This window comes from Mesoplodon mirus, assembly GCF_964341445.2.
Source record: "Mesoplodon mirus genome assembly, chromosome: 5".
In the NCBI taxonomy this organism is placed as follows: domain Eukaryota; kingdom Metazoa; phylum Chordata; class Mammalia; order Artiodactyla; family Ziphiidae; genus Mesoplodon; species Mesoplodon mirus.
The window spans coordinates 101960330-101986160 of record NC_138980.1 but is presented as its reverse complement, the minus strand read 5'-3'; positions in this window follow the sequence as shown (position 1 = coordinate 101986160).

The window sequence follows — 25831 nt, the reverse complement described above, 5'->3', positions numbered from 1 at the left end:
GTAGAGAAACGTTATTTGAAAAGAGAGTTATTTAAGAAAATCTAAGATACATAGTGCCCACATATATAGGAGACATCCACATGCAGCTACTACTATGAAATAATTGTTCTATTATAAAATGATATATAGTATCAGAAAGGATTATTTGTGAAAGATTATAAAGGATCTCAATATATGAAATCATATATTTAACTTATGTAATAAAGCTACGTACAATTTAATTTTTTAAGTGAAAATAGCTGTAAAAATAATGTACCTGGAGAAATAATTTTTAACTGAATTATTTTAATTTTATTCAGGTAGGGACATGCCATCATTTGTTTCTCTTTTACTTTTCAGCACAAACATTTTGCTGGATATTACATTTTTCTTGTTGGCCTCGAAAAATAATAATAATTTTTCTTGGCTAAAAATTAAATTATTCTAAGTTCTTTGGAGTATGCTTGTGTTTTATATATATATATTATAAATATATATCCCATGCAATTATATGAGTTGATATTTAATAGGACAGAACATTGTCTAACAAGCTGTTTTTCAGTAAGAGGTAGCAATGATTTTGTTTTAAATATTTTGTAAGATAATAGGGACCATGAATAACTTCTTTCCCATTCTGTCAGATGCAGCCATGTCTTCAAATGAAATGACACTGCCTGGGATCTGTTATGAAAGTGAACCCCATAAAACTATGAAAAAGCAATAAGAAAATCTTTTCATAATAGGTAATACCTAGACAACTCTATCCCCCACATGTTCTGGCTCATTTCCCATTCCCCAGGGCTGTTCGGGTCAGTGGATCTGGGTGCCTGTCAAACAGCTCTTTGTCTGATGAAGACATCTGCCACACTCTTCACCATTTCCTCCAATTTCCAAGTATACTAATAGAGATACCCATTTTCTACTATATTTGCAATGCCATCTCATTAATGGGAATATCTAGTTGATGTGTCTTATAGTGATTCATTCAAAGGCAGAGATTTAAATAGCAGCTGTTTATATGTTAATTAATAAAGTGACATGCAGAGCCCTGTGATTAGACCATGTGCATAGCCTATTGAGCATATTGCTATTTCCTGTTTTCCTCACACATGAGAATGGAGAGCTGCCCTCTCTAGCCCCCTTTTGATCTGGTTATGCAAATGAGCTGTCTCTATTACCTTATTAATAAAGGGCATCCTGATCATTAAGAGTAATTTTTAAGGGAAAATAGCAACTGTTTATAAATCATCATATTGATCTTAGTTTGTGAGAATTTTGACAGGCTTTACTAGAAGCTTGCTTTAACCACAAAGCCTCCCTTAGAATTGGATGAAAGGAAGGGGAGAGATTGAATAATGTGAAATTAAAAGAGGACAGATCTAAAGGTGAAATATTTTTCCAAGTCATCAAAGAAAACAGTTTGGTAGCCAAAAACGTGATGCCACTATCTAAACCAATTAAAACCTGCTTACAATTAATTTTTCTTCATAAATATGGATTGAGGACCTACTATGGGTAGGCTTTGTGCAAGCACAGTAAAAAGGAAATTCAGGTGGTATGGAAATCTAACATTCTTACAGTATTTTTAACATGAATTGCAATTAGCAACACATCTTCTGGGAATAGTTGTTTGATGATTATATTACAGACTACCTCACAATTTACTGGCTTAACTCAGCAACCACTTATTTTGCTCAGAATTTTGTATGTGGGTTAATAATTTCACTTGGGCTCAGCTAGGCTGGTCTTGGCTCAGTTCACTCATGATTCTGTGTTTAGTTGCTACTTCGGCTTCTGAGTTGCTTCTGCTTCTGGGGCTTGATTCATCAGCTGAGATAAGAATGGCCATAGTCACATGTGTCCCTCATCCAGTAGGCTAGCCCAGGTATCTCCACAATGTGGAAATGTACGTCAGAGAGCATCAGGAGAGGGTAAGCTCCAATAAGCAAGCACTTTTCAATCATCTGTTTATATCAATTAGATTTGCTATTGTGCTATTTGCCAAAATAAGCCATGTGGATAGACAGATTCACTGATAGAGGAGATAACCAGAGGACATGAATATGCAAGGCATGAATAAATGGAGAAGCATATTTAAAGAGTATCTACCACAGTCTGTCCTGAGACCTTAATGCTTCACTTTCCTCACAGTGCAAAACACATTCATTTCTTACCAGGATCCCCAGAAGTCTAATTGGATAATAAGACTCATTATGCAGGTAACTCAGTAAATATCTCACTGGATAACTTCAAAATCCAAGACCACAAAATCTACAATCAAATTTAATGGATATCCTTTGACATAGTTATACTTGATTCAGGAACCTATAAAATAAAAAGTCAAATCATCTGTCCATCCAGCACTTGATAGTGAGGTAGGAATGCGATAGTCACAAAAGATTCTCCATTTCAGAAAGGGAGGAAACAAGAAGCACAGTCTGTTGCTGTGTAACTTTTCTGAAGTCTTGAGAGGGACCTGTTGCCCAGGCCCTTACACTGGGAGCAGGGAATGTTCCTTTACGAGGACTTGGTTCTGCTCCCGGCCAGTGACTCCCCAGTCCATTATATTCCATTGTTCTTGGCTCTTCTCTCTGGACTCTTGGATTGATCCACTCACGCATTTTTTCTTTTATGTGAAAAATGGTCTGTACATGCAATGTAGTAGCTTTCTCAGCCTGCTACTTGTCCATAGAAAGGCCCAGAAGTCTTTTGGCAACTTGAGCAACCTCATTCCATGTTTGTCTAATTTAGTGTGGTCACTTATTAATACAGCTCTCTTAAAAATCTGTGGAATTTCTGTGCATCAGATTATGGCCCACTCTGTTCCACGGAAGATAACGACAACAGTTTTGATGAAGATAGGTCTCTCTCCACTCTGGGCATTTCATGCGTCTGTGGAAAATGTCATAAAGATCCTTAGAATCGCTTTTGTCTGACTTAATGGCTCTCAGTGCTTTTGCTCGTCAGGAAACATTTGAAGATGTCTAGAGACATTTTTTGGTTGTTACAGTTGTTGTGAGGGTGGTGTTCTGTCATCTAGTGCATAAAGGCTAGATATGTTCTTCAACATCTTTTAATGCACAAGACACTCCCCACAATAAAGAATTATCTGGCCCCAGATGTCAATAGTGCTGAAGTTATAGTATCTACTAGGCACTGACTTAAATAGTTTAGAAGTTTGAACAGAAGTTTATGGTTTTTACAATCTTATCCTTGCCTGAAGACTTCTCCTCAGACTGCATTTTCTTTGAAAAACATTTATAAGCTAGGGAGAATGAAATGAAAGCCAATTTTATTTCCTAATACAGCAAGTCCTATCCCTCTGTATTTCCTCTGAATTCTGCTTACACATTAAATTGTTCCCTGTTTAGCTTAACTTGTTATAATGCTTTATTTTATATGGTTAGGAATATCTAACACATGTTTTAAACATCCTTTCTAAGCAGACCCCAAAAGTTTTAGATACTTTTTTGAGATTCCAAGATACCACAAGTGACAGTTTTGCCAGCTGTTTGTTACAGACACACACAAGTTGCCATTTTTCTAGCCTCTAATAACAATTTCCTCACCAGTTTTCTCAGCCTTTACTAACAGTTTTCTCACTGCTTTTCTGGACTGCATGAACAGTTTCCTTGTTGCTACTGCCTGCCACATGCTCCCAAAGCCAGTGTCATGTGTTTTACATTCTTATTACAGCAGTGCCTCATTTCTAGTACCAATTTTTGTATCAGTTAGCTTTTTTTCTGCATAATAAACCGTATCAACTTTTAGTAGCAGAAAATACAAACATTTATCTAGCTCACAATTCTGTGGGTCATCAATTTGGCCTGAACTCAGCTAAGTGATCCTTCTGCTGGTTTTGGATGTGCTTTCTCATACATCTGCAGTCAAATGTTGGTCATTTGGAAAGTGCTGCTTTGTGGGTGACTGGCTATCAGTGTGGGCAGTGGGGCTGACTGAGCCATATATCTCTCAATGTGTGTTAGGCTATCCCAGGAGCAACAATATGGAAGCACTTTTCAAGTCTCTGCTCCTTTGTCATGTTTGATATTGACCCATTATCCAAAAGGCCAAAACAAATTACATGGCCAAAGCCAGATTTGGTTTAGGAAGGGATCATCCAAGGTAATCATTATAGGGAGGCATAAATATTCATAATCAACCAAAGGATATTTTTTAAACCACTTTACTGAGGTATAATTAGCATATAAAAAGCTGTACTTATTTAAGGTATACAACTCTATGAGTTTGTAGATAAGTATACACCATTGAAACCATTACCACTATCGAGGCCATAAACATATCCATCACCTTCCAAAGTTTCCTCCCACCCCTCTTTATTATTATTATTTGTGTGTGTGTGTGTGTGTAGTTAGAATACTTAACATAAGATCTACCCTCTTAGAAAAATTTAAGTATACAATACAGTATTATTAGTTTTAAGCACTATGCTGTAGAGTAGACCTCTGAACTTACTTTGTACAACTGAAGTTTTGTGCTGTTTAACCATGACCTCCCCACAAACAACTGAAATATCCATCAATAGATGAATGGATAAAGAAAGTGTGATATATATATCGATTGATCAATAGATAGATAGAATGTAATATTACTCAGTCTTGAAAAAAGAAGGAAATCCTGCCATTTGTGATATAGGTGGACCTGGAGGCATTATGTTAAATGAAATAAGCTAGACACAGAAATACAAATACTATATGATCTCATATGCAGAGTATAAAATAGTCAAACTCATACAACCACAAGATTTTAAGAGTTTTTTTTTAAACAGGTCCTTATAAGTAACAATAAAAATTATTAGGCATTATATTAGTTCCTTTAGTAGTAAAAATATTTCTTTATAAATATTCCATAAAGTGTTTTATATTCAGTAAATTCTCATGACAGCTATGAAAATTGTAGGGAAATTTAATCATGTAAATATGTATTATATATGACACCATAAAGCTATATTATGATAATGCAGAATGAGAACTCCAGACATGTGATCTCTAAAAGTAATTTTGAAAAGAGATTTGGATCAGGATTTACTAGCTTATTCCCTGAATTCTGGCTCCAGTCCTAAACCCCTTATGCATTGTGGTAGTAGCATGAAGTTGTGGAAGTTAAATTAGGATTCCCTACCATTGTATATCCAAGAAAGAGAAGCCAGAGATGTAACAGCTTAATTCACAGGAGCACTCGGGAGGCTTCCCCTGCCCTGTTTGTTTCTTTGTTTTCTTATCGTTCCACGAGAAAAGTTTAGATTGGAATTCTCCTTATTCTCCTTTTATCTGTTAACACTTTAAGATCTACATAACAGGGATGTAGCCAGTGTGGTTTTTTTTGTTTTTTTGTGTGTTTTTGTTTTTGTTGTACACGGGCCTCTCACTGTTGTGGCCTCTCCCACTGCAGAGCACAGGCTCTGGACGCACAGGCTCAGCGGCCATGGCTCACGGGCCTAGCCGCTCCGCGGCATGTGGGATCTTCCCGGACCGGGGCACGAACCCGTGTCCCCTGCATCGGCAGGCGGACTCTCAACCACTGTGCCACCAAGGAAGCCCAGCCAGTGTGTTTTTGAAGTGGTTTTTATTCCACTGTTGGTGAAAAGAAGACTCAAAGGGGCTTACTTGGCAATTGGACTGGATGTCAAAAGTCAGAACAAAAGTAGACCCTTAACTTCCCATTCTACTCTAGTTCATAAACAACCCTGTCATCTATGGGAAAAAAAATTTAGGCTCCATTCAAATATGAAAGCCTAATATCTGGCAAGATAAGAATATTCAGATCCTTAATTTCTGCTCCCTAGTAAAACAAAACAAACCCAACCAAGCATAAATTTTAAAAAGAAGCCATTTTAACCAGTACATCAAATCCTCATGAATCTGTTTCCCAGGTTTGGGGGATTTAATGTGGAGAGAGAGAAGGAGAAAGGCAGGAAGGGAAGAAGGGAGAAAAAAAAAAGAGAGAGAGAGAGACAACCTTCCAACCAAAACTCTTGATCAAGGAAGGATGAACATAAAAATTCCTTTTGTAAGTTGCAGTTCTTCTAGGTACAGTAATAACTGGAAACCCACATCATCTAACTCAGTCTAACTCAATTGTTTAGCTTTGTGGCACAAATATTAGCTGTTAAGAAATTAGATTTGTTTATTTTGTTTTGTTTTACTACAGTCAAGACAATTAGAAAACTTTTAATTTTATTTTTTTACTTTGCAGCTTTTGCTTTTGACTATTTCATGAAAGTATAAAATACATGAGGAACAAAGTCATGTGTTGATAATATTTGCCCATTTCTTTTTGAGTGGAGTGATTAAAAAATTAAAATTCATAGACTTACATAATACTCGGTGAGGGAAAAATAGAGACTAATATAGTAATAAATCCTTAAATGTGTTTCAAATCTATAACCATTACCTTAGACCCAGATAAAAAGTAACAAATCCACTAGATGGCAACTTAACCAAAAAGGTCAGGTAACAATTTTTTAATGATTTATAGAATACATAATACAGTGTGTTATTATCAAGGTGACTATTTAGTCAGCTTTCAATCTGATGTTTAAATCATAAAATGCTCGTTTGTAAAATAACAATAAATAATATCTAAAGGTAAATAGCATTCTTTAAAAAACAGGCATGATGCAAATGTATGTCAATATAGTTTAAGTAAAACATATTTTAAAATATCATCTCCTTTTCATATTCTAGTCCATTACACAAACAGTTGTTGCAAGTTTCTATTTTACCTTGAGTAAATTACTACATACTCTAATACTATATACTCTTGTCACTTAAGAATATTTATCTTTAAATTTTATATGTTTTTCATTTTGTTTTTTATTTTAAAAATCAGCTTTAACAGTGTTATTCATTTACCCAGATTCACTCTGCCACAAATACTTTCCACAGTGCTTGTGCCTTTATTTATTTTATTTATTTTGTTGAGAATCTGTATGTAATTATCTTGCATAATATGTTAATACCCTCCTCAGCTGGCTTGAGTGTTAAGTCTCTCTTTTCTCAAAATTTATCCTCATCCAGATTTAGCATGACTTGTCATTTATCACTTCATATATTATTATAATTCATCACAAAGTTCTTCAGATTAGAGCAGTAGCTTTGTCATACTCAAACTATGGCACCTGAACTTAGGTAAACCATGACTGATATAATATGTTAGAGAAATTTAACATTCTTTAGGAAGATATATGGGGTTTTTATCACATTTAATTTTAATATACTATATATTTTTTTAAATTCCTATGTTTTTTTCTTGAGCCTTTGGAACCCACTACCTATTATCTACTAGTTAATGAAAGCAAATAACAAATATGCACAGATTAGGTACAAGGAACCAAAAGCATAAGTACCTCAGAAGAAGCTAATCATGCTCATTTTGACTGCTTGTGTTTCTATGCATTTATGGGTATGTGGACGTTAGTGCTTATGTTTGTAATTTTTATGAAGTATGAATATAGCTTAGTCTTATTTGCCAACAGCCAGGTAATTCCTTGTAGGCATGTCGGTATATAATCAATCAGCCTTTCATGGCATTGCACATAGATCTCCTTAACTTCCAGAACATCTCACCTTAACAAACTCATCAGACCTAAACTAGGTGCCTCACAATCATGCACTTAACTGTTTGTCAGTTTTTCAAATAAGAGGAAACACCATCAGAGTAGAATTGGAGAACAAGGAGACAAAGCACCAATGCAAATCCATCGCCAAATATGGGCTACTTTGAGTCACTCAAGACTGAAGTATTTAACACGCATGTTATGGAACAACAGGTACATTTATGCACTGTTACATTTTAAAAGTCATTTCGTTGAAAGGGAAGTGATTAATGAGCAGCCGATGCACTGACCTCCTGCTAGAATTAATAAATGAAGACCACCACATCCAAGGAGGCACTGATCATAACTTGTCATCTTATAAGCACATTTATGTCAGCTCTAGATTCATTGCATTTTTTATGGAAATTTAAATCTTTCCCAGTGGTAGAATGCCTCCAATAATGAGCATGGAAATGCAAACAGATTTTTATTACTGTAAAATGCTGAAGGCCCAGGAGTGCATCATGGGGTGCTGAGGGATGGCACAAATGATCATTGGGCCTTTTTAATGATATCAGTTCAGCAAAATCTCTTTAAAGCTACTATATTTACAGTCTGTGTGTATTCATTTGTGTGTCTATTAGAAATATTATTTTCTTCTAGATCTAAGGCAATTTTACCTCATTATGAGCAATTTTGGTCAGGAAGCACCCTTAGTCATTTTATTCAGTGATGCATTTTACCTAGATAGGAAATTTCTAGTCTGAACTCAATTCCTAGGGAGCACAGAAGAGAGGAATTATATCATCACCAGCTTCTTTCAAGTCTGTCTTCATAATGTATTAATTTCACAAAACTTCTCAACTCCAGATTATGAGAGTCAAGAAGATGATAATTATGGTAGACATTCCTGAGAAATTACATCACAAATAACATCACAGGGAACCACTTCAATAATTTTAGAAACTGTCCTGTAAATTGCATGAGCACCATTTGGAACACCCACACACCCAATAGAGGTCCCCGACCAACCACATTACATCACACTAATGTTTTGAGATAATAGAGGTCATGAAAGTCCTGAAGGTTTTACGTAGCAACAGTGTCAGGACAGCAGATTAGGCTTGTTGGCATTGCTAAAGTCAACAGAATATGGAAAGGAATCTAGGTAGCAAACTATCTTGGTGCCTGAACAACAGTCTTACATTATTTTTCACAGTATAGCTATATTGACCCCCACCCCCTGCTAATGCTTTTAAAACCATACCATCTTAGCTGTATGTTTGGGTTATTGTCAGAAGAAAAATTTAATAGAGTGAATTTTTATTTAAAAAAGCTAAAGAAATCAGTATTTCTACCTTTGTAACTATTGTCATATTAAAAAGCTCTTGTGCAAAATAAATAACTACTCTATTGTCAGATAAAAGTGGCCGGTCATCCCATTTCAGCCTGAATAGATATCAAATGTAAGGGCTCTACATAAACTGGGCCCTTCCTCTCCCCCTACTGTTGCCACTCACACTCCGGTCACTACCTCACTCCATGGTCCAGCCACAGCAAACATTTTTCTATTTCCTGAACACTTGTGATTATTTCTTGCATGATTGCATGTCTTCATTTTTTCATGTATTCAGAACATATTAGTGATTTATTTGGGTAAGGCAAAGTGCTAAGTGCTGGGGATGCAAAAGTGGTAAAACCAGAAACGGATTCACCCTCACTGAGCTTAAAACCTAGTTGAAATATTTTCATATCTTTGCACACGTTTTTTCCTTTTCCTGGCGTATCTTCCTCTCTTCTTCAGTGCCTGAAAAACTCATATTCATATTTGAGATTCAAGTCAAGAATACCTCTTTTTGAAGTCTTTCTATATTATTTTTCACTAAGGAAAATAAATGTTTCTCTTAGATATTGATATTAATTCTTATATATGCCTCTGTTGTAGTTTTTTATCCCATTATAGAGAAAATATTTGTTTAGAGTCAGCCTCTATCTGCACCTGACTACAACCTCTCAAAGATAGAACTGTGGCTTATTTATCATGTACTTTGTATATAGTTGGTGTTAAGGAGGTTGGTAGCTTTATTGGGATGAATAAGTGAATGAATGAATGAATGAATTGGTAATTTGGAGACTTCTTTAATTTTCTTTTCTAGCAAATATCAGGCATTTATTCTGAACTTGGACACACCAGTAGGTGACTATTTCATGATCTTAATATGGGCAGAGTATTTCTACATAATTAAAACAATGGGAAAAGTCACACAAAAACAGATTTGATCAAATGACAACTGTATTAGTTGTCTATTACTGGATAACAAATTACCACAAACTTTGTAGTTTAATACAACGTACATTTACTATCTGGTTTTCATGGTTTAGGAGTCCAGGCATAAAACAGCCTCTCCCCTCATTCTCAGAGCCTCACAAGGCTGCCATCAAGGTGTCATATTGCTGTGTTCTAGAGCCCAGCATCCTCTTCCAAGCTAACATAGTTGTTGGCAGAATTCAATTCCATTTGGTTGTAGGAAGTAAATCCCCATTTTCTTGCAGACTGTCTGCCAAGGAACAACCTCAGCTCCCAGATGCCACCAGCAATTCCTTTCCTCTTAAAGGACCTCTTACAGCATGGTAAATTGCCTCTTCAATGCCACAGGGAATTTCACTTACGTCTGCGAAGATAGAGTCTTATATAATACAATGTAATCCCATCACCTTTCTCATATTCTATTAGGAGGGGATTGTATAAGGGCATGACTTGTTGATGATCACCTTAAGGTGTGTCCGCCACAAAAATTTTTAAAAAAGAAAATTTATAAGTAAAAACTACCACAAATAAAAATAAAAAGTAATGATTGAAGAAAATAACCAATATGACAAATATTCAAAATATTTAATTTCACCTCTTTATCAATAATTAACAAAGAAATGTCAACTAAATCAATTACTCTTTCTTCTGATTGGATCCAATTTCTTTAATTTTAATCCTAGTGTAGTAAACAATGCTACTGAAAGGAGAATAGCAAGGTGAGCACTTCCATAGTCTTCTTGAGAAGTACCTTCTTTATGGAAAGCAGAGGTTAAAAAATATCAGACTCATTACCTGTCTCCACCCTTGCCCTGACAGAGCGATCATTGCAATGCACCATAAGCAGGAAGAGCACATGGAAATTCTTCAGGTTTGTAAATTGTTTTACAGTCTATTAAGCTAGTTGAACAATCTGCATGGCTAATATAACTGATAATCATCAAAAGGGGACTTTCCATCTCCAAGAAATGGAAGGTTAACGCTTTTCCTGAAATTGTAAGTGTAACAGAATCTGAGCCCCATCTTTGACAGCCACGATGGCCTGGGAGGAAATATTGTAGTTCAAGCCATGTCAAATAGGCTGGGCCCTGGTACACTTAAGTCACCATGGATTAGGACCCCAGTGGCTATACTCCAGAGTAAGAGAATCAGAAATAGACCAACTCTAGCAAGAACTGCCAGTCAGTTCAGATCATTCAACCACTCATCCAGATAATCAAGTCTTGAGGATTCCATTTGCTCTGTATTTCTAAAATCCTTCCTTTTTTTGGTTGTTGTTGTTTGCACACTGCCAGATTCTCATTGCTCAATTCTGGATTACTGCCGCTGCCACATGTTGGTCTTGTTTCCAGTTTCACTCACTTTCAGAATGCCAGCAAAATGACCTTTATAAAGGGAAAATCCTGTCTTTTTCCTTTAGGTGTCTTCCATGACAGCCTCAGCACACAATCTGAAATCCTTCGTGTGCCTGTAGCAAGTCTAGTCCTTTACATAATTCTTTAATTCACCTTTCTCTATTCTCCCTTTCTCCATCTTCTTTCCTGTCTCCTAATTTCTGGAACCATTTGCTGTTCCTGTAGTGGAAAATGCTTTTTTGCCACTAGACCTTTAGACATATCTGCCATTCACGTGACATCATCTATTTTCTTCATTTTTTACCTGGTTTTCTCTTGCTCTTCCTTCTGATCTAGCTTGATCGTGCCTTTCTCCTGACTTCCAAGAAGTCTCTCGTAACCACCCACAAATATTTCAGACTGTATGTGTCCATCACAGTTGCCTAGATGTATTATGAATGCCAGCTGTTTTATTTTTTTCAGTGTGTCCTGAGAGCTCTGTGTGGGACAATGCTGTTTTCCATGACACTGTTTCTCCAACCCAGTGTTTAGCATTCCACGTGTTTTTAATAAGTGTACGGTAAAAGAATAAAAGATCTAAATATTCACATGCCATCCCTGAATCCTTAGCAGTCCAAGGATCGCCCTGAAATTGTTCATAAAATTCTAGACCTCAGAGTACAGAGTTGATGCCACCTCCTGAGCAGCTTACTGGATACTTAGGTTGACAGATTCACAGTGGGCACTGAAACTTCTAGAGCAGCCTCAGCTGCAGAGCTGGGAAGGAGAAGGAAAACCTGGGGCATATGTCAGTTAAGATTTGATAGCTCAGTCTATCACAGATGGCCTGGGAAGGCACACCTCTATGTGCTTCTGCATATAGTTCTTTCCATCCATAAAATTTCATTCTGTCTTTATGGCTGTCTCCCCAGGGGAGGCCCTGTAAGGGTTCATGCATTCATGTTTTGCAAAGCATGTGTTGGTATTCCTTGAATAAAGACACTCTATAAATACAAAGCATTTTTGTCATTAGTCCAGATGCCCTACCCGAGTCCAACCTATTTGATTCTGTGCTACCAAACAGCTGCCGGCACCCACCAAGAGCATCTGGTTCCATTTCATGTTGGCAAAGGGCCCCATTAGCAGTAAAACAGCTAATGCCTTTTAGATGGCCTCATGATTACAGTTTTTATTTGTACCCCCAGGTAATTGAGTTAATAAATATAATTGCCAGTGCTGACATGTCCTTTCACCATCTCTACTCCCCTAACTTCTTCCCCAGCTCCTCTTGGTCTTCTCTCAAAAAAAAAAAAAAAAAAAAAAAGGCGGAGAAACCATTAATAAGAATATGCATCTAATAGGACAGGTGACCTCACAAAACACTTCTGAATGACTTCAAAATGTCACTGAGCCCACCCCTGTTTATTTATAGCAGCATGTGGTGCCATGACTCACATTTACTACCCTTTTCCTTTCAAGATAATTTATAGAACCATCCACACTACATGGAGCAATATCCAGAGTATATAGTGTATTGCCACAAAGATTTCTAAGGAAATATTTATAGTTGCAGAGGAGAAAATGGGCACAGATTTCTGGATTTCTCAACTAATAATTCATATACTACATTGTAAATCATGTTGAAATATTACATAATACGCAATAACACGACAACAGAGGGGAGACAATTGAAAACTGAATTTTCCCTTGGGAGGCATTTTTAAGATCTTGCTGAAAGAATAACAGATCCTGAACTGCAATATGTATTTTTCTCAGAAAGACAGTCTCCTGGATGGCTCTGGGTTGTTTTGTTTGTTAGTTGCTCTTAGAAACTCCCCAGTGTTATAATTGACGAATGCCATATGTCCAAATTGCTCCTGTCCTCCCAAATTAAATCATTTACCCGCTTCTCAAACAAAAAGCATTACCCTCCTCTCTACGTACTTAAAAGAGGCTGGTGGAGAGATCAGTAATACACTATAATCTATGCCACCCAACATCTATTATCCAGATTGCTTTCATGCCTGACTCCAGCTCAGTGACCCCTTACACCCTTACGATCACCAGGGTCCTGGCTCCTGGCTCATTGATCTGTGTAGTTTTATTCTCAGTACCCAAAATACTAACTCAAATCAGAGTTTAAAATGATATCCAAGAGGGTACCAGTTAATAACTAGTTATTTCCATATATGAAGCACTTCACAAATATTGTTTTTAATTCTCATGTTTTTTAAGGCAGTGGTTGTCAACAAGGGGTAATTTCTAACCCTGGATCCATTTGGCAAAGTCTTCAGAGATTTTGGTTGTCGCAACTAGAGATGTACTACTGGTATCTAGTGAGGAGAGGGGCTAAGGATGCTGCCACATAGCCTACAGTACACAGGAATGGTCCCATCACAAAGAATTGCCAATAGTGCTAAGGCTAAGAAATCCTGCTATAAGGTATTATTCCCATTGTAAGTAAAAGGAAGCAGAAGCTCAGAAAGGTGAAAAAGCTTGCCTAGCATCACTCAGACTGTAAACAGTGGAACACAAATTCAAATCTAGGTTTATCTAACTCTAGAGTTCAGTCTCTCTTTCTGTAGGACAATCTAGCTTCTAGGAGCTTCTGGAAACCTGGAAGTTACAGGAAGCATTCAAGCTTTAACTGCTGAGCACCCAAATCACATTATGCAATGAGGACTTTTTTTTTCTAATGGTCATCCACTAAAAAGTTGCATTGCTGTGATCATTGCAGAATTCTGCCACAATCTGCAGTGCAGGTGGATGTGTGATTCTTCTGGCTACAAAATTCCACTCAGGGATGTCATGGTTAACAGAGGCCTTAGCAGATGGATCAAAAATTACTGTGTGCAAAGCAGGTTATGTTTTGATAATGGCAAACATTTATAAAACAAAGGTCAGTTACTGCTGAGAAAGTGATGCACAAAGGTAAAAGCTAAAAGAGAAGTAAGAGGTGACAAGGCATAGCAAGAGCCAGACTATGATAGGAAACATAGTTTCCACAGAACTTTCTACATGTTTCTTTCAGAAAATCCTGGTGATGAGTGATTTTTGTCCTATCAAGGGTTCAGAGGTAAATTAAAATTTTATATATCTTTATTATTTCTTAATTTTTTTGCCATTCTTAGGAAAAGTTGTGCATTGGAAAATCTAATTTTGGATGTGAAAATTAAACTACCTGTTTAAATTCAAATATTTTTTTACAGAGTGTGTTATCTTTACTCTTTTCAGCTGAACCCAGATGTCTTTAATAAATACCAAATACTTGTTTTTTCAACTGATTATCTAATGTATTTGTACAAAACAACAAAGGTTTTCTAGGATCCTTATGCTTTTTCATAACTTGCATTCTAGAATCATTTAGTATACCTAAAGTTCATTTTTGTCCTGTATTGCTCTCCTTTAGAGTTAAGATATCTAAACTCTGGTAATTTACTTGGGTTAGGAAGGCAGGAGTGGGAGTGGCTGGAGGACAAGACAAAATCAATCCAGAGAGGAGCCCAGTTTAGGGAGCAGAGGCAGAAAGAACAAGCAATGCAACCTGAAATAGAAGACTAAGGATAAGCCAGAGGTGATGTGAAGCAAAGAGAGGACCAGGAAGCCAGTCAGATGAAGACATCGAACCTGAGAAGGAGACTGAGAACCTAACTGCACAAAATTAGGTGACTCCTGTTACAGGTAGAGTAGCATTCAGAAGGGGAGCAGGTATGGGCTAGCGGTGGCCAACCTGGGAGAATCCTAGATGCCGCAGCTGGGAGAACCTTTGAAGCACCCTTGTTCTAAGTGGGAAAACAGCCCAGTGCTCTCTGACGCTGCACTAGGAATGAGTGCTGGGGTAGAGCTTGAACTCAGATCTCCTTCTTTCTGGTCTAGTGTCTCAGACAGAGAAGGAAAGATTTTCTGAAAGCTCAAGTCTTCTAAGCCAGCGGTCCCCAGCCTTTTTGGCACCAGGGACTGGTTTCGTGGAAGACAATTTTTCCATGGGCGGCGGGGGGTATGGTCTAGCTGTAATAGGTTCGCTCGCTTGGCTGCCGCTCACCTCCTGCTGTGCGGCCCGGTTCCTAACAGGCATGACCACCGGTACCGGTCCACGGCCCGGGGGTTGGGGACCCCTGTTCTAAGCCACCCACTGCTGCTTCTTTACTTGCTCTTAGTAGAGAATACTGCAGTTGGGCCTTCATTTTCCATATCTGTGTGCATGTGATTGATTTGCGGCTTCATGGAAGCTCTTCTGACTAATTTGATCTTAGTGTTAACTCCTCAGAGTTCTTCATCGTCCTCTTGATTTCCACAGACTATAGTTGCAGTTTCATATGCTCTTCATCGAAGTCTCTAATTCTCAGGTCACAGGCCACAGGCGCTACTGGCCCAGGGGTGCTCTGCTGCCACCCACAGGCAGAAAGCAGTACTATCTCACTTGAGCTGTGATGCTCCACAGTGCTGATAAGTGCTTAGGTATTCATGAAATCCTTTGATTTCCCACCAATTTTTCCTCACCTTTAAAGCAAAACAAAAGCATCCCTTTTTATTGGTACTATTTGTAATCATTAATGTTGGTCCTTGGCCCTGTATCAAACCTTCAGTTCCCAGTCTCTTGAGATTCCTCTCCTATCACTAATTATTTTTATAGTCTTGAAATCCCAAAGAACTTAATATACTATAAGTCCAAACCAGCCTGATATGTTCTGTACATCATAACCATAATTAAAGTGAATCAGAAGGAAACCCCAAAACAAATATCCATTCCATTTCTTCCAATAGCACCCAGAATTTATTGGAATCACTAAACTTGTCTACTAAAGATATTCTCCCACACCTTTGAAACTTACTGGTTAACAAGAAGATAAAGGGAACAGAAAATGTCACTGGATCTAACTAGGCCGTCTTCTTGTTAAGCCAAAATATTACCTTTGGACAACTGAAGTAGGTTGTTTCAGGAACAATAGCAAGATGTATGTATGTATACCTCTCTCTTTCTCTCTTTCTCTTTGTATACATGTATACATGCATAATATATATATATAAATAGATATCAAAAGCAGAGCATGAATGGTTGAGGGGAAGAAAATAAGTCAGTTGGTCTGGCACATGTACCCACCCACCTACCTCTATTCTTTGGAAGAGGACAGACCCAAGAAGCAGATAGGGAAAAAAGAAATATTGAGGAGTTTTCAAATTATTTTAAATGGTGGAAAAATATTTGAACACAGGGATTCCCTGGTGGCGCAGTGGTTGAGAGTCCGCCTGCCGATGCAGGGGACACGGGTTCGTGCTCCGGTCCGGGAAGATCCCACATGCCGCGGAAGGGCTGGGCCTGTGAGCCATGGCTGCTGAGCCTGCGCATCTGGAACCTGTGCTCCACAACGGGAGAGCCCACAACAGTGAGAGGCCCGTGTACCACAAAAAATAAAAAATAAAAATAAATTTTGAACACATATATCCTATCTGAAAATTGAATATATAAATTAGATAAAAGCATAGAGTAATTTTGAACTTCTACCCTATCAAGACCTCTGAGTTCTCTGGAGTTGTGTGAATATCTAAAAATAAAGATGGTAGGGCTTCCCTGGTGGTGCAGTGGTTGGGAGTCCACCTGCCGATGCAGGGGACGCGGGTTCGTGCCCCGGGACGGGAGGATCCCGCGTGCCGCGGAGCGGCTGGGCCCGTGAGCCATGGCCGCTGGGCCTGCGCGTCCGGAGCCTGTGCTCCGCAACTGGAGAGGCCACGGCAGTAAGAGGCCCGCGTACAAAAAAAAAAAAAAAAAAAAAAAAAAAAGATGGTAAAGCGTTGGTGGGGTGGAAAACTCAGGCTGTAAAGTAAGACATACCTGGGGGTGAGTCTGAGTTGTTAGCTATGTGACCTCAAGGAGGTGGTGTCTCTTTTGGGGATTCATCTATGAAAGAATTATCATAAGGTAGAGCCATACCTTATGTTCCAGTCTACACTAAGCTCTCATTGAGACAGATTTCCCTTACAAAATTTCTTAGTACCTATCAACCTTATTCCTTTGAATTTTCAAACTCATACAGGAGAAATGGAGAATTGAGCACATAGACCATCTTCCTGGAGTAATCCTCTGACTGGAGGGAAGTTAGGGAACATCCCATAGCAAATAAGGTTTGAGCAGATATTCATAATCCAGCCCCAGAACTTTGGCTCTGAGGACAGTTGGCCAGGCATTACTTCTTTGGCTGCTCCCATTCCAGTGCAGAGTTCTAAACAAACCCAAGAATCTCACTCACTTGTAGTTGAAAATCCCATTTATTTTTGTCAGCGATGGTGGTATCAATATTAGGAAATATAGAATCTGTCAATCTGACGACAACAGGAAAAAAGAGCCAAGGCACCCAAATATGCCGATGCAGAGACTTTGCAGCAAGGACTTTAGACTGGGTGGGTTCTCCCTTTCTACAGGTGCAGTACTAATAGAAATGATGATAACTGTACCTTTTCAGTTAGGATAAGGAGAAAATATATTTTCAGGTGTCCACCAGTAACCGTTTTTTGTACATGATTAAAAAAAAATAGAGCTTACTTTTGATTGAAAATGTATCTGTGTACTCCAAAAGCAAAGTATGCTCCAAAGAGAGAAGTGGAGGAGGAAAAGGACAGCTTCATTTTAATCTCTGGCTTTTGGGCCAGCTCCTCATGTGAATCATTGGCATAGGAAGAAATTTGTTTTGCTACTCAGAAAAAAATAAATCCTTCTTTGGAAAGCACCTGAGTTATTCTTTTGAATGAGTCAGAAAAATCCCTGTGACTAGCTGGATTCTCAAAAGGCACAGCGTTTCTTTTTGGTGAAAGGGCATCGTGTGGATGATAATAGGCCTTCTTTTTCTACTTTTACTCTTGGTGAGAGTCTGTAGTACTTAATAGGCTCATAGGGAAATCAGCACCAACTTCATGGAAGCCTTTCATTTAGAATATTTAGGATGTAGATAGATAGATGATAGATAGATTGATAGATAATCTACATACCTTTAAGCACTTATCTCTTTGTCCTGCCATCACGGGCAACAACACTTAACTACTCCCATCCAATGCTAAAATAGAAATGTTTTTCCATGTACAAAATATTAGGAGACACAGAAAACTCAGTTTCATTTGACAAGTCCAAATATACTTTAAGACCTTGAGTATAACCTTAGTATTGGCATATGTAGCTGAAAATGCATCTGTATGACAATGTAAAATATGTCAGGAGTTACAGAGTGGATCATCCCTTTGATGTATTTTGCCCTTTAGGTATAAAACTATCAAGAGTTACTTGATATAAAGCCCAGTGGCTACCAAAAGCTACACATACATTCTTCCTTGTTTTTAAAAAAATGAAATAGCACAATATATATTAGAGCTGTAACACAATGTACAGCTTAGGTTTGAAGCCTCCAGTAAAGGAACAAAGCAGTGAGAACTGTAGGAGGGTTATACAGTGTTTTAGTGAAAGAAACCTAGTCATCTAAATTCCTCATTTTACAGATGAATACAGAGATCCCAAGGTCATCATGCTAGTCAGCAGTGGGGCTGGACAAGAACTAAAGTCTCCTGACCCTTACTCCAAATTTTCCCCATGATCTGTCATCAATTACTTCTGCCCACAGAGCTTCCTTCTTTAGTGCCATGATATTATGAAATTGTGGATTATAAAATTATAACTACTTTCCCCTAGCTCCTGGAATTAGGAAATTGTAATTAAAACTCCTGCAAAAAAGAAAAACAGATGTTTTTCTAAGCAGTCAACAATGAAATTGTGAAAGCATCCATTTCTTACAAACTCCCCAGCCACCACTATTTTTCAACAGAGCACTTTGAGCAGCTGAGGAGGAGAAAGGGGAGTGGGAAGGTGCGACTGGATTATGAAGAACCATCATCAAAGGCACTACACCGTCCACCCATCTGATCCTGTTCATTCATCCTTTCCATAAGCATGTTTGAGTCAGTACACTGAAAGCCAGTGCTGAGGACACAGGTATGTCAGCCAAGGTAGCTTTACCAGACCAAAGCTGCTTTATCAGCCAAGGCCACCCTACTAACCTGTCCACATGCCAGGACCTCTGAGATTCTGAAAGTACTTAATGGGTGTGAGCAAGCACCTTAGATCCCCAGGTTGGGAATTACATCATCAGAAGAATGCTTTGGGCAGTGATTAAAGCATAGTGCTTTAGTTGTTTATTAGTTGTTTACTTAAGACATCACTGAGAGATGGAAAGTCCCAAGGTATTTTCAGGAACTCAGTGATGTCTTCAAGGCTCCTTTGTTTCTTCTTCTCTGCTCTTCTCACTGGTGATGAAGTCTTCCTCCTCTCATTATGGAAAGAGGGCTACCTAGCCACAAGCATCATCACTTCACACATTCCTGGTTTTACGATGTACTTTAACAAACGACAAAAGAATTTCACCAAATTAAAGGCTCTGGGGATAATGTCCCGCAATATTGGAAGTGTACAACTTGGAAATACTGGAAGCATTAACATTAGTAAAGAACACTATCAAGTGCTTCCTTGGTGGCGCAGTGGTTGAGAGTCCACCTGCCGATGCAGGGGGCACGGGTTCGTGCCCCGGTCCGGGAGGATCCCACATGCCGCGGAGCGGCTGGGCCCGTGGGCCATGGCCGCTGAGCCTGCGCATCCGGAGCCTGTGCTCCGTGATGGGGGAGGCCACAGCAGTGACAGGCCCTCGTACTGCAAAGAAAAACAAACAAAAAAAACCCCAAAAAACACTATCAATACAAAATCAAATTTTTAAATTCATAATGAAAAATAAAATTATGTTCCTGGCCTTTTCTAGTCTTTTTAAACTCTCATTTAAGAAAGAAGACACAAGTTCTCTTTAAAGTTTATTCAGTGAAGTTGGAAGCTTATTGTGCTGATCTTTTGCACTCAAATAATTTTCAGTATTTGTCTAAACAAAAACATTGCCTTCATGTGGACCCATCTGATTTGACAGCATAATCCTTGTCACTGTAACAATCAAGCTGGAGCTTGATTTCACTGCTTAAATGAAAATTAGTTTTCTAATGGAAAAATGCATCATAATTGTGTTGATAAAATTCCTGAGCAAAGCCACTTAACAATGTAAGATTCAACATCAGCTCTTCACATTACAGGATACCTCTGCAAATTGCTTCCTAGGAAACCAACTGTTCCATTGGTTTCTTCACTTATACCTGGTATTTTCTTATTACAGTACTCAATTTTTATAAACTGGCTATTGGATTCAACTACCAACAAAAATTGGTGTTTAATAATATAAATGCCATTCATTTATTTTTAATCTTCTTTTTGAGAGAATAACAGCTTCTCCTTCTAATTTGGAAAAAAAAATTACCTCTGGCTAAGCCACAGATGTGGTAACCAAATGGCAAGGTCATTGGTATTTCCAAAGGGTACTCAGGGTAACATTTTTCTCTCTCTTTCTCTTTTAAACATTAAGTCATTTGTTAGTCTCTATATTTCATTTATTTTATTGCTTGAACAGTGAATGAAAAGCCCTGCACAAACACATTGCATTATGTATTCTCCTAATCTCAAACTATATTAGAGATGCATATGTCCTTCTGTCTCAATTGCCACGAGAAATATTGAAGATAAAAATATCTTATTAATCAACTAAGAGTTTAAGTATTATTAAGCAATTGTGCTTAATAATTTAAGCACAAGTTAAATCCTTTTCAGAAACAATAAAGAATCTAGATCAGCACTGCAATAGAAATATAATGTGAGCCACAAATGAGGACCACATATATAATTTTAAATTCCTTAGTAACCACATATTAACTGTAAAAAGAAACAGTTGAAATTATGTTTAATAATATATATTTACCTAATATATCCAAAATATTATCATTTCAATGTATAATCAATATAAAACTTAATAAGGTATTTTACTTTATTTTTTCAAATTAAGTCTTCAAAATCCAGTGTGTCTTTTACATTCATAACACATTTCAATTTTAACTAGCTACATTTCAAGTGCTTAATGGTCTCTTGTGGCTGGTAGCTACCATATTGGGCAGTGTGCCCTAGAGGATATATGGCAAAGAAGATCTGTCCTGACAAAAATTCATTGCCTTAGGACTACTTATGGGAGATCAGAAATTCCTAATAAAATTCCATAAAACTCAGTAAATTCTAAAAGCCTAAGCAATTTAATAACCTTCAAATTGGATTTCCCTAAGTTACAAGGGGTTCAGGAACAAAATACAAATAAGACCCAACATAATACATATCTAAATATTTAAATTTTATGATTCAATCTAACAGAGTTATTTAAAATATGTCTGTCCTCCTATTTTAATGTATACTTTTATGTTGAAAAAGTTAAAAAAAATGATTTTTATATGACCAACAGTAAACAAAATATCAAAGATGATTGAATTAGTAAAAAAAAAAAAAAAGCCTAAGCAATTTAAGGGCAATCACATTTTTCCTTTTAGGGAACTTCCATGAGCCATGAGAGATAATTCAACAATGGATAGACTGAAAAATCACATCATGCCCTTCCAGTCTTGTTTATTTAACACTAATAATACGGGTAGATATTGAAAAGAATTCTCCTACATTACTTAATATTTAAGACAACCATTATCTCAGCCACTTTTTTCTCACTTCACCTGCCTAGCTTATACCAAATATTTGAGAATCTCTTTCTGGTTGCCTCTCGTGAACCCAGATTAAAGAATGATTCAGATTAAGATATGTACTCACATATAGTACTGTTTACATTTTTAAAAATAAAATTAAAATGATGGCTCTTTAGCATTCCAAAACCTGATAAGCAATTTCATATTTTACTGAGAAAAATATGTTCAGTGTTTGTCTACTACACCTGTCATTTCTCCCCACCTTAAAGGATAAAATGACTTCCCAGCAGAGATGAAGCAATCATTTGTGCATATGTCTGCCCAGTCTTCACATTGTGCCCCATTTCAGCATACCCCAAAAAGAATGATTATTTCCAAGTAATTTATTTGTGGTTGCTCTTGAAGTGATCTGAATCTTGGAAAAGTAGAGGTAACTAATTACAAATAAATGTTAATTTCCAAGTTAAACTTTTTGAAGCTAAATGTTTATTTCCCTCCTTTTACTAGCAAATAAAAAGAGGTAAGCATTCTTTTGGGGGGAATAGGCTGGTTTTGGTTTCCAAGAATGGCATATTTTAGCAAAATGTCTTCAGGAAAACAGGAGTCAGGAAGCAAAGACATTGGTTGCTAATAGGAGAAGTAAAGCCTTCGAAATAAACCAATTTACTCTTTATCCATTTACTATTTATTTAAAGTTAAGGGAAAAATGAATGTCATGTTTAAGGCGATTTTAGCCACATTGAGTTGCTTCTGCAAAACTATTGATGTATCTTGGTAAATTGGACCATAAGAAAAGCCATAGTAACTTCAGCCCTGTGATTACAACTGAGTAACAAGGCACTCCAGGGCATTTTACGAGCTGCCGTGGAAAAATGCAGTGCAACTGCTAGTGATGACCAAAATGAAAATTTTCTGACAGTAACGTCACATTAACACAGAGCAAGCACAGCAGCATAGCAACAAAGCCACAAGGGAAAAAAAAAAAGAACAGTGAATGGTTTTGACATCCCTTGTCTGAGTATTTGGGATGATCCAGACAATAGCAGAGTAAACAATTGCCAATCAAGTGACTTGCACAAGGTCTGAGCAAGGACTGTGACTAAAATAATATCCACTGATCCTTCTAGATTTATATCTGCATAAACTATAAGATAATCTAACAAAAAGCAAAAGAAAAGCCATTAAAGGATAAAGTGGAATACAGAATTAAATTAAAATTTATCTAGAGAAGGGAACTGATGGGCATTATAATCCTGCAAGCAAACCTTAATTTGCCACTTACTCTCACTTTGCATCAGGATTATTTCTGCTATTGTGATGTATGGGAGCCTTCGGAGGAAAGTATCAGACATTCTGCCACCTCTCTGCCACTAAATAGAGCCTAAAAACCTGGGGATGTGAGTAAGAAAAAGATTAATAATATGAACTGGCAGAAGGTACGGATGGAGAGATTAGTTATGGATGTAATCCTCTGTGGAAGTGTCAGTCAGTGCTTTAAAAAATTCAGCGTGCATACAGATCACCTGGGGATCTTTTTTTGGCTGTCAATTCTAATTTAGTAGGTCTAGGATAGGCCTGGCGATTCTGCCTTTGTACCGGAGATCCCAGGTGATGTCCATGCCGCTGCTCAGCACACCACACTGAGTAACAAGGCTGTAGTGAACTGTGATGCCTGTATTCCCTGTCTACCCATCATATATTCTTGCTCCCCTTCCTTTGTCCTCTTTCTTCTGAGGAACCCTCTCTTTGTGTTTGGGTATGTCTGCACACCCCTGCACCGTTTGCCCATACAGGTGGAAACATTTCCCAGATCCATCAAACAGATTCCTCATTCTCTAGACTGTGATTGGTTTAGGGGTGGGCACAGGACACAAGCCAGGCAAATCAGCCCTGCTTGAATGTTTGCTGAAACTTTTGGAAGAGATATTCTCCTTCACTAAATTTTCTAGCTTGAAAGATAATTCAGTCCACCTGGTGGTGGCTGTTTTTAGTCCTGTTGAGAATGTAGCCAACATGGATGAAAGCAGAGTTAAGAGATGGCCAAAGAGGCAGATTCCTGATCATGTAGCTTTAATGCTGAGATCCAGCCATGTCCGAAGCCCATTTACTCCTTTGAGGTTTCCAGTTACTGAGCCAAATACACCCCCTTTTCCTGCTTAAGTTAATTTGAGTCCGTTTCCTTGATGAGGAAAGAACTGATCTTCTTCCCCTCGTGTATCTAATGTTCTCCTATTGAATTTAAAGTTTCAGCTTTTACTTTTTGCCTTCCACAGTCCTCTAGTTTCCAATATTAAAGGCTTAAATGGATGGCCACTCTCCTTTCCCAGGTGTTGGGAACAATCCTGATTTGGCAGGCACTTTATTTTGACCTTCAGCAGAATTCAGGGATCCCCTTTGTGATTCTGGTAGACTCACAGGTCCAAAAAACATAAATGCCTATTTTTTAAATATATACTTTCATTTCATTTTTTTTTAATGCAGAAGAGAAGAAACAGTAATCTAATATACAGGCAGAACTCCTAGATGAATGTGCTAATTAGGCGCCTGCCCCTCAGGCGGATGCCTAGCATATAAGCAGGTGAGCCTCCTTCGCTTGATGTTTGGACGCCATCTTCTGCCTCTGCTGGGCCTTGGGGTAGGTGAGTAGCGCGAGCTCTTTGTTTCTCAGGTCTTTACGTGCAGTTTTTTGGGTCTGGAGACGGGAGCATTGTTGGCTTTTAAAGTTAAATGTTTTGGGAGCTTGTTTCTCACGTACACATCTTAAAAAGTTGAGGTGCCCCGCGTGGGTTTCAAATCCTTAGCTCCTCAGGGAGAAGGCCCTGGTTTTGAATTTTCTCTTTGCTGTGGGTCGCGTCACGGGGTGGTAGGGGGAGGGGGTTTATGTCGAGATTGTGTTTCGGCCTCTTCGGCCCTGCTTTGATGTGGTTTTTCTTTAGTTTATCTGATGTGGAGTTGTCATTCAGCCAGCCTTTAGGTTTTCTGAAGAGGAAAATTTTCGCTCTGGAGCTGCAGACTCGGCATGTCCGCGGGGTGCGGGGGGCGCGGGGGGGCGGGGGGGAGATGAATTCAGGATGTAACTAGGTCGCCTTCTTGAACCCAGAGCTCCATAGCTGTTTATTTAGACATCCTTCTTTTGTGTCATGATTTTTTTTTCCAGATTTACTCTCTTCTTTCTGGCATATTTGTTTGGCTTGGTACTGGCATGTGGTTATTACAGTTTTACAGCTGAAAACACTTTTAGCAATTAATTCCAGTATATTAAACATTCAAACAGAACAAACTTTTCCTGTGTTTATGCGTTTTCCGCTTCTTGATATACTTTCATTTCACTTATTTAATGCAGAAGAGAAGGAACAGCTATCTAGTACACAGGCAGAACTCTTCCAAACAAAAGTTCAGATGTTATGCAGAGATGGCATTATTGTCATTCAGCGTTTATATTGCTTTTCATATTCATAAAATGCCACCATTCTTTTCACTCTCCTTAAGTTAATGTTTGTTTTATCAGATGAGGTAAGAGTTCAACAAGGTGTCTTTCAGAAAGCAAAGTAATTTCAAAGTCAATTAGTCCCTAAAATGCTACTCTGAGAATTAAATCATACGTAAAGCCTGATTTCTTCCTAAAGCAGCTCAAATGTTGTTGTTTTAATAAATACTAGTTTCCATCCTTGGTATCACTTCACTGTAGGACAATTGCTAATGTTGTAATATTATTCTTTTTTTTTTAATTTTTTAATTTTTTTTTGCGGTACCCGGGCCTCTCACTGTTGTGGCCTCTCCCGTTGCGGAGCACAGGCTCCGGACACGCAGGCTCAGCAGCCATGGCTCACGGGGCCAGCGGCTCCGCGGCATGTGGGGTCTTCCCGGACCGGGTCACGAACCCACGTCCCCTGCATCGTCAGGCGGACTCTCAACCACTGCGCCACCAGGGAAGCCCTGTAATATTATTCTTGAATTTAAATTTCTCACATTCAGAACTACTGGTTCACTCTAGACCTATCACAGGGGAAAGACATTGGAAAACTGTACTTCCATGGTTTTTAATTCTCTTTGTGGGAAGGTGCTTTG